Source organism: Diceros bicornis, chromosome 26, assembly GCF_020826845.1.
Source record: "Diceros bicornis minor isolate mBicDic1 chromosome 26, mDicBic1.mat.cur, whole genome shotgun sequence".
NCBI lineage: Eukaryota > Metazoa > Chordata > Mammalia > Perissodactyla > Rhinocerotidae > Diceros > Diceros bicornis.
Genome location: NC_080765.1, coordinates 44,992,072 through 45,002,895, shown reverse-complemented (window position 1 = coordinate 45,002,895; position 10,824 = coordinate 44,992,072).

Sequence of the window (10,824 nt, the reverse complement as noted above, 5' to 3'; positions counted from 1 at the left end):
AAGGGTTTATCTTCATTGTTAGGCCTGCCCCTTAGCTCAATCCTGTCCCGTGCCTCTCACCGGTCAGGGCCTCTTGATTCCTCATTCTGTTCCCACCTCACCCCACCTCCTTGTTCCCGGCCAATTTCACTGTTCTTTCTTTCTTTATTTCTTTCTTTTTATTGTGGTAACATCGGTTTATAACATTATATAAATTTAAGGTGTACATCATTATCCTTCTATTTCTGCATACATTACATCATGTTCACCACCCAAAGACTAATTACAATCCATCACCACACACATGTGCCTAATCATCCCTTTCACCCTCCTTCCTCCCTGCTTCCCCTCTGATAACCACCAATCCAATATCTGTATATGTTTGTTTTTTGTTGTTTTTCTCTTCTACTTATGAGTGAGATCATACGGTATTTGACTTTCTCCCTCTGACTTATTTCACTTAACATAATACCTTCAATGTCCATCCATGTTGTCACAAATGGCTGGATTTCATCGTTTCTTATGGCTGAGTAGTATTCCATTGTGTATACATACCACATCTTCTTTATCCATTCGTCCCTTGATGGGCACTTAGGTTGCTTCCAAGTCTTGGCTATTGTGAATAATGCTGCAATGAACACAGGGGTGCATGTATCTTTACGCATTTCTCTTTTCATGTTCTTTGGATAAATACCCAGCAGTGGAATAGCTGGATCATATGGTAGTTCTATCCTTAATTTTTTGAGGAATTTCCATACTGTTTTCTGTAGTGGCAGCACCAGTTTGCACTCCCACCAGCAGTGTATGAGAGTTCCCTTATCTCCACATCCTCTCCAACACTTGTTGTTTCCTGTGTTGTTAATTATAGCCATCCTGATGGGTGTGAGGTGATATCTCGTAGTTTTGATTTGCATTTCCCTGATAGTTAATGGTGTTGAACATCTTTTCATGTGCCTGTTGGCCATCTGTATATCTTCTTCGGAGAAATGTCTGTTCAGGTCTTTTGCCCATTTTTTAATTGTGTTAGTTTTTTTTTTTGTTGAGATGGATGAGTTCTTTGTGTATTTTGGAGATTAACCCCTTATCAGGTATATGGTTTGCAAATATCTTCTCCCAATTGTTAGGTCGTCTTTTTGTTTTGTTGATGGTTTCCTTTGCTATGCAGAAGCTTTTTAGTTTGATGTAGTCCCATTTGTTTACTTACTGGTCAGACACAGTACTTGAAAATATGTTGCTGAGACCAATGTTGAAGAGCGTACTGCCTATTTTTTCTTCTAGAAGTTTCATGGTTTCAGGTCTTACATTCAAGTGTGTAATCCATTTTGAGTTAATTTTTGTGTATGGTGTAAGATAATGGTCTACTTTCATTTTTTTGCATGTGGCTGTCCAGTTTTCCAAACACCATTTATTGAAGAGACTTTCCTTTCTCCATTGTATGTTCTTAGCTCCCTTGTTGAAAATAAATGTGTGGGTTTATTTCTGGGCTCTTGATTCTGTTCTGTTGATCTGTGTGTCTGTTTTTGTGCCAGTACCATGCTGTTTTGGTTACTATAGCTTTGTAGTGTATTTTGAAATCAGGGAGGGTGATACCTCCAACTTTGTTCTTTTTTCTCAGGATTCTTTTGGCTATTCAGGGTCTTTTGTTGTTCCATATAAGTTTTAGGATTCTTTGTTCTATTTCTGTGAAAAATGTTGTTGGAACTTTGATAGGGATTGCGTTGAATCTGTAGGTTGCTTTAGAAAGTATGGAGATTTTAACTGTGTTAAGTCTTTCAATCCAAGAGCACAGAATATCTTTCCATTTCTTTGTGTCTTCAATTTCTTTCAACAATGTTTTATAGTTTTCAGTATACAGATCTTTCACCTCTTTGGTTAAGTTTATTCCTAGGTATTTTATTCTTTTTGTTGCAATTGTAAATGGGGTTGTATTCATAATTTCTCTTTCTGCTACTTTGTTGTTAGTGTATAGAAACACAATTGATTTTTGTATGTTGATTTTGTATCCTGCAACTTTACCGTATTCATTTATTATTTCTAAAAGTTTTTTGGTGGATTCTTTAGGGTTTTCTATATATAAAATAATGTCATCTGCAAATAGTGATAGTTTCACTTCTTCCTTTGCAATTTGGATCCCTTTTATTTCTTTTTTCTTGCCTGATTGCTCTGGCTAGGACTTCCAATACTGTGTTAAATAGGAGTGGTGAACGTGGGCATCCTTGTCTGGTTCCTGTTCTTAGAGGGATAGCTTTCAGTTTTTCACCATTGAGGATGGTATTAGCTGTGGGTTAGTCATATATGGCCTTTATTATGTTGAGATACTTTCTTTCTATACCTGTTTTATCATAAATGGATGCTGTATCTTGTCAAATGCTTTCTCTGCATCTATTGAGATGATCATGTGATTTTTATTCTTCATTTTGTTAATGTGGTGCATCACATTGATTGATTTGCAGATGTTGAACGATCCCTGCATCCCTGGAATAAATCCCACTTGATCGTGGTATGTGATCTTTTTAATGTATTGTTGTATTCGATTTGCTAATATTTTGTTGAGGATTTTTGCATCAATGTTCATCAGTGATATTGGCCTGTAATTTTCTTTTTTTGTGCTGTCCCTGTCTGGTTTTGGTATCAGGGTAATGTTGGCTTCGTAGAATGAGTTAGGAAGCTTCCCCTCCTCTTCACTTTTTTGGAAGAGTTTGAGAAGGATAGGTATTAAGTCTTCTTTGATTGTTTGGTAGAATTCACCAGGAAAGCCATCAGATCCTGGACTTTTATTTTTGGGAGGTTCTTGATTACTGTTTCAGTCACTTTACTGGTGCTTGGTCTATTCAAATTCTGTATTTCTTCTTGATTCAGTTTTGGAAGGTTGTATGACTCTAAGAATTTATCCATTTCTTTCTAGATTATCCAATTTGTTGGCATATAGTTTTTCATAGGATTCTCTTTTAATCTTTTGTATTTCTGAGGTGTCTGAAATACAAAAGTCTCTATTTCATTTTTTTCTGCTCTGATTTTTATTATTTCCCTCCTTCTACTGATTTTGGGTTTTGTTTGTTCTTCTTTTTCCAGTTCCTTTAGGTGTGATGTTAGATTATTTGAGATTTTTCTTGTTTGTTGAGATAGGCCTGTATTGCTATAAACTTCCCTCTTAGAACTACTTTTGCTGTATCCCATAAATTCTGGCATGTCATATTTTCATTCTCATTTGTCTCCAGGTATTTTTTTATTTCTTCTTTGATTTCTTCATTGACGCAATCGTTGCTCAGTAGCATTTTGTCTAATCGCCACATATTTGTGGCTTTTCTGATTTTCTTCCTATAGTTGATATCTAGTTTCGTACCATTGTGGTCAGAAAAGATGCTTGGTATTATTTCAGTCTTCTTATATTTATGGAGACTTGTTTTGTGGCCTAATGTGATCAATCCTGGAGAATGTTCCATGTGCATTTGAAAAGAATGTGTATGCTTCGAGTTTTGGATGGAATGTTCTGTATATATCTACTAAGTCCATCTGGTCTATTGTATCATTTAAGCCAATGTTTCCTTCTTGATCTTCTGTTTGGATGATCTATCCATTGGTGTAAGTGGAGTGTTCAAGTCCCCTACTGGTACGTGTTACTGTCTATTTCTCCTTTTATGTCTGTTAATAATTACTTTATGTATTTCGGTGCACCTATGGTGGGTGCATAGATATTTATGAGTGTTATATCCTCTTGTTGGATTGTTCCCTTGATCATTATGTACTGCCCTTCTTTGTCTCTTGTTACAGTTTTTTGTTTTAAAGTCTATTTTGTCTGATATGAGTATTGCTACCCCAGCTTTCTTTTCATTGCCATTTGCATGGAGTATCTTTTTCCATCCCTTCACTTTCAGTTTGTGAGTGTCTTTAGGTCTGAAGTGTGTCTCTTGTGTGCAGCATATATATGGCTCTTGTTTTTTTATCCAATCAGCCACTCTATGCCTTTTGATTGGAGCATTTAGTCCATTGACATCTAAAGTAGCTATTGATAAGTATGTACTTACGGCCATTTTTTTACTTTTTTTCTGGGTGTTTTAGTAGTTCTGTTCCTTTCTTCTTCTCTTGCTCTATTGCTTTGTGGTTTGATGGCTTTCTTTAGTATCATGTTTGGGTTCTTTTCTCTTAGTTTTTTGTGTATTTATTATAGGTTTCTAGTTTGTGATTACCATGAGGTTCATATATAGTAACCTATGTATATAGCAATCTATATTAAGTTGATGGTCTCTTTACTTTGACTTCTTTGTAAAAGCTCTACTCTTTTACTCCCCTCCTCTCACGTTTTATGTTTCTGATATCATATCTAACCTCTTTTTTGTGCATTTGTATCTTATCATGGAAATAGATAATTTTTTCCTATTTGTGGTTTTCTCTTTCCCCCTTAAATAAGTCCCTTTAGCATTTCTTGTAGGACTGGTTTCTTGGTGATAAACTCGTTTAATTTTTGCTTGTCTGGGAAACTCTTTATCTCTCCTTCCTTTCTGAATGATAACCTTGCTGGGTAGAGTATTCTTGGCTGTAGGTTCTTTCCTTTTAGTGCTTTAAATATATCGTGCCACTCTCTTCTAGCGTGTAAGGTTTCTGCTGAGAAGTCAGCTGATAGCCTTATGGGGTTTCCCTTGTATGCAAATGGTTGCCTTTCTCTTGCAGCTTTTAGGATTCTCTCTTTATCTTTAATTCTGGACATTTTAATTATGATGTGTCTTGGTGTAGGCCTCTTTGGATTTATGTTTTTCAGTGCTCTCTGTGCTTCCTGTACCCAGATGTCTATTCCTTTCCTTAGGTTAGGGAAGTTTTCAGCTATTATTTCTTTAACTAGATTCTCTGCCCCTTTGTGTCCCTCATCTCCTTCTGGGACACCTATAACACGGATTTTAGTGCACTTGATGTTGTCCCAGAGGTCCCTTAGACTGTCCTCACTCTTTTTAATTCTTTCTTTTATCTGTTCAGCTTGGGTGATTTCCTGTAGTCTTTCATCTAGCTCACTGATCCCTTCTCCTGTATCCTCTACTCTGCTTTTTAGTCCCTCTAGTGAATTTTTCATTTCCAGTATTGTATTCTTCATTTCTTTTTTTTTTTTCCCCCAAAGCCCCAGTAGATAGTTGTATGACATAGTTGCACATCCTTCTAGTTGCTGTATGTGGGACACGGCCTCAGCATGGCCAGAGAAGCGGTGCATCGGTGCGTGCCCGGGATCCGAACCTGGGCCACCAGCAGCAGAGCGCGCACTTAACCGCTAAGCCACGGGGCCAGCCCGTATTCTTCATTTCTGATTGGTTCATTTTTATATCTTCCAATTCTTTGTTGATGTTCTCACTGAGTTCATCCATTCTTCTCCCAAGATCAGTGAGCATCCTTATGACTCTTTGTTTGAACTCTCTGTCAGGTAGATTGCTCATTTCTGTTTCATTTAGTTCCTTTTCTGGGGTTTTGCCCTGTTCCATTACTTGGAACGTATTCCTTTGCCTCCTCATTTTACCTCTTTCTCTATGCTTGTATCTATGTATTACGTGGGTCAGCTACGTCTCCTGATCTTGGAGAAGTGGCCTTATGTAAGAGATGCCTTATGAGGCCCAGCAGTGTACTTCCCTCTCATCACCAGTTCCAAATGTTCCAGGAGTGACCCCTGTGGGGGTTATGTGTGTCCTGTTGTGGCAGGATTTGCTCTTGCCATAGGTGCCCAGGGAGGCTGAGCTGGCCCTCTGGTTGTAATGCTCAGCTGTGTGTGGTTGTTGTGGACCCTTCAGTCTCTTTATTGGGTGTGGGGAGCCCCAGCACAGTTGGCTACAAGGTCTAATAGCACCTTCCTGTTGCAGTTTTTCTATTAGGTGAGTAGGCCCCCAGCGTGGCTGGTTGTTAGGCTCAGGGGCTTACAATTGCAATAGGTCACCAGCGTATAAGGCTCTTGTCAGCCCTCTGAGGAGTACAGCTGGGTTGGGGGCTGGCCCCAGACACGGGAGCACCCAATTGTTTCTGGCTTTGGAAGGTGGGGTCGATCCCCTATGTGGCTGTTTGAGAAGCACAAGTCTTCTGCAGCTGACAAGCCCACCGCCCACAAGGCTACACACACAGTCAACACAGTCCTGTCCCGTGCACACACCCCAACCCCCTGAAGTGGACCCAGTTGCCCCAAGGCAGAGGCCCCACGTGCTCCACCAATGCCCCACACTCTCCACCCACTCTTCATGCATGCCCTCCTCCACAGAGGTGGACCCACTCACCAGGCTGCAGACAATCCAGACACGTAACCTATGCAGGCCCACAAGTTGCCCCAGGGCTTCTTGTTGGGTGGTGCCAGTCCCTAGGGCGGGCTGCTTTCCTTGGCTGAGCTGGATTAAATCTGTGCTCTAGTCGGTGGGGCAGACCCTGGGCTAGCAGGCATCTGCCAGCGTCTGTGTCAGCATGCCCACACCAGGTCACAACAATGGCTGCCATGAATGTCCCAGTCCCTGGAGAGGTCTCACCTCTCACCAAGATGCACCCAGAGCCTATCAAGTGAGTCTCTTTTCACCAAAGGACTGTGCACCTTTCTTTCTGGTGATTTTAGGTTGCTTTCTGAAATGAGCGGGCCCTTTCAGAGCCAGTTTTAATTTCTTTATGCCCCAGCTTTTCTGGGGGTATTACCCGTTGTTGTTAGTAGCCAGCAAAGCCAGATATTATGACACTCGTCTCGGTTGTGCTGGGTCCATAAAATGCTTATAGTGGCAACACTCCCCGGCTCAGGTCCCCCACTCCTCCAGGGAAGGCTGCGTACCTTTGGATTGCTCCTGGGCAGCTGTGAAGCGTTGTGGCTTGTGAAGATGGCGTTTTTTTCTCTCCAGAAGGGAATTTCTGCTTCTTCCACCTCAGTCAGGATTGTCATTTGTTGCAGGGGTTCCTCTTATTCCGTTTTCAGTTCTCTCTGAGTGGTAATTGTTCCAAGATTAGTTGTAAATCTGCTGTGTCTGTGGGAGGAGGTGACTTCAGAGACCGCCTATGCCACCATCTCAACTTCTCTCCCACTATTATTTCTTAAGAACTTCCCTAATCATATTTATGTCTGTATTAGTTTCCTATTGCTGCTGTAACAGATAACAGCAAGCTTAGTGGCTTAAAAATAACACAGACATCTTCTCTTATAGTTCCAGAAGTGAGAAGTCTGAAATCAGTTTCACTGAGCCGAAATCAAGGTGTCAGCAGGGCTGGTTCCTTCCAGAGGCTGTGAGGGGTGAATCTGTTTCCTTGCCTTTTTCAGCTTCTAGTGGCCACTTGCATTCCTTGGCTTGTGGCCCCTGCCTCCATCTTCAAAGTGCATCCCTCCAATCTCTGTCATCATGTCACTTTCTCCTCTGGCTCTGACCTTCCAGCCTCCCTCTTATGAGAACTGTTTTGATTATATTGGGCCCACCCAGATAATTGAAGATAATCTCCCAATCTCAAGATCCTTAACTTAGTCACATCTGCAAACCGCCCCCCCCCCGCGACCGTTGTTTTCTTTTTTTTGAGGAAGATAGCCCTGAGCTAACATCCATGCCAATCCTCCTCTTTTTGCTGAGGAAGACTGGCCCTGAGCTAACATCTATTGTCAATCCTCCTCCTTTTTTCCCCCCTCTTTCTCCCCAAAGCCCCAGTAGATAGTTGTATGCCATAGTTGCACATCCTTCTGGTTGCTGTATGTGGGAAGCCACTTCAGCACGGCCGGACAAGTGGTGCGTCGGTGCGTGCCCGGGATCCGAACCCGGGCCGCCAGTAGCAGAGCGCGGTCACTTAACCACTAAGCCATGGGGCCAGTGCCAGGCAAAATCTCTTTTGCCATATAAGGTAACATTCACAGGTTCCAAGAATTGGGATGAGGACATCTTTGGGGGCCATGATTCAGCTGACCTCACCCTTCTATTGAATCAACTTGGTTAGTCAAAGAAGATCTCTCTTAAAAGTGAAGAAATGTATATTTCCACTTTTTTTTTTTTTGGTGAGGAAGATTAGCCCTGAGCTAACATCTGTTGCCAATATTCCTCCTTTTTGCTTGAGGAAGATTATCCCTGAGCTAACATCTGGGCCAGTCTTCCTCTATGTTGTATGTGGGATGCTGCCACAGCATGGCTTCATGATGGGTGTGTAGGTCCACGCCTGGGATCTGAACCCCGTGCCACCGCAGTGGAGCACACGACTTAACCACTATGCCACCAGACTGGCCCTCCATTTTTCTTATTTATAACAGTTGGGAGGGTAATTCTTCCTTAAATAAGAGCTTTGTTTGCTTGGTATGTTTTGAGGAACCTGTATGTGTGTTTTCTCTCTTCTGATTACAAAATCAATAATTGCTGAATCTTCATGTCTTTGAGTTCCTGTTCAACTGTGGACCTTGAATAAATGTGACAAAGTCAAGACTCTGAATATCACTCATTCCCAGAAGGTTTTCAAGCCTGTGATGCTGCCTCACCTCCCCTAGCCCAGTTTTTCTTTGGCAGGTAAGGCTCAGCTCCAGGTGAGGGGGGCCCAGGAGGCTCTGAAGGCCCCTGAGTGCTCAGCCACATTTGCAGGTCTGTAGTCAGTTCTTCAGGTGTAGGTTTCCCCCGTCCCCCTCACCCATGCATGGTCTCATGCAGAGGGCCTCAGCAGAAAACACTGACCTACTGGTTTGCAATCAGCTACCCTATATAAGAAAATCATTTTTCTCCTTTCTTGTGCAGCCCTCACCCATGGAGCAGCCCATAATGTTCACCATCTTGTCTGGGTTTGCCCTGTACTTACCTGTTCTGGGGGTGGGATGACTCCTGCTCAGGTTATGTGGTCCCTGAATTACCCCCAGGGAGACAGAGGGAGAGGGGAAGCATCTGTGCATAGGTGGGGCATCTGGACCTCACAGACTTCTCCAAAAAGCATTTCCATCTACAGCAGGTAAGGACCTGTGAAACCTCTCCCATAATACCATTATCACTCCCAACAAAATTAACAACTCGCAAATACCATCCAATAAATAGAGTTGAAATTTCCCCCAGATGTTTCTAAAACAAAATGCTATTTTTTACAGCTTTATTGAGATATATTTCACATATCATAAAATTCATCCATTTAAAATGTACAGTTCAGTAATCATAGTATATTCAGAGATTGTGCAACCATCACTGCAACTAATTTTAGAACATTTTCAACAGCCTAAAAAGAAACCTCATCATCATTAGCAGTCAGTCCCCATCTCTGTGCCCCCTTGAGCATCCCCCCCCCCTTCACTCAGCATGATGTCTTCACAGTTCATCTGTGTTGTAGCATGTATCAGCACTTCGTGCTTTTTATCGCCAAAGGACATTCCATTGTATGGATAGACCACATTTTGTTCATCCATTCTTCAGTTGACAGACATTTGGGTTGTTTCCGCTTTTTGGCTATTATGAAAAATGCTGCTGTGAACTTTTGAGTACAAGTTTTTCTGTGAACATAGGTTTTCATTATTCTTGGCTATACACCTAGGAGTGGAATTGCTGGGTCACTGGAATTGCTGGTAACTCTGTGTTTAACCATTTGGTAACTGCCAGACTGTTTTCCACAGGGGCTGCACCATTTCACATCTCCCTGGCAGTCTGTAAGGGTTCCAGTTCTCCACATCCTCACCAACACTTGTTATTGTCTGTATTTTTGATTATGGCCATGCTAGTGGGTATGAAGGAGTGTCTCATTGTGGTTTTGATTTGCATTTCCCTGATGGCTAACAATATCGAGCATCTTTTCATGTGTTTACTGGCCATTTGTGTATCTTCTTTGGAGAAATGGCTATTTAAAACCTCTGCCCTTTTAAAATTGGGTTGTAAGAGTCCTTTAGATATTCTGGAATCAAGTCCTTATCAGATATATGACTTACAAATATTTACTCCCATTCTGTTATATTTTTGCACAATTGCAGTACATCTCTTTAAAGCAGCTGTCACCTGCCAAAATACAAAAGTGACCAATACAGTCACAATTCCTGAATTGCCAGTGAAACAAGTGTGAGGCAAACCTCTCCAAATGTTACTTCTGGCTCTAAAAACTCATCCAGGACCAGATAAGGGCAGAGCCAGCTGGAGGAACCCAAAGAACGTACCTTGGTCCTAGTGGTGACTTGGGGTTAGTCAGATCTGAGCAGCTCTATAAAACCAGAGGAACAGACTTTGTACCAGGCTAAAACCAAGGGAAGGCTTTGCACCCAGCTTTGTCATTCTCCAGCCCTGAAACCTGGATATGTCGTTTAAATTCTCCAAGCCTGTTTCTTCCATGGAAATGGGGAGACTTGCCCTGCTTACCTCACATGACTTGTGAAGTGAACACATGTATGTGAAAGGATTTTGTTTTCTGGAAAGTGTCATATAAAAGGAAGGTGAATTATGTGTCAAGTAAAACTGAGCATCCTGAAATCTCCTCCCGTCGGCTCTTCAGATCCAGCACTTGTGCCTGGAATGAGCAAAGAGGCCACGGGGATTTGAGGGAGGAGAGGTCCTATTTTCCTGGATGTGGGACTTGCTTACACTGTAGTCACAGTAGAGAATGTCCTGGAAAGGCAAAAGAATTTCTCCAAGAATGTTCATGAATAAAATTGGGATCCTAGAGAGAGGTGCCCCAAAGCAGAGTCACTCCCTTCTTCCATGGCCCTTCATGCTGCTCTTTACTATTTCTTTTTTAACATTGGCTTTTAATTTTTTTATTGTGATAAAATATACATAAAATTTACCATTTTAACCATTTTTAAATGTACAGTTTAGTGCCATTAAGTACATTCACAATATTGTGCAGCCATCACCACTATCCATCTCCAGAACATCTTTCATTTTTCCAAACTGATAGTCTGTCCCCAGTAAACAATAACTCCGCATC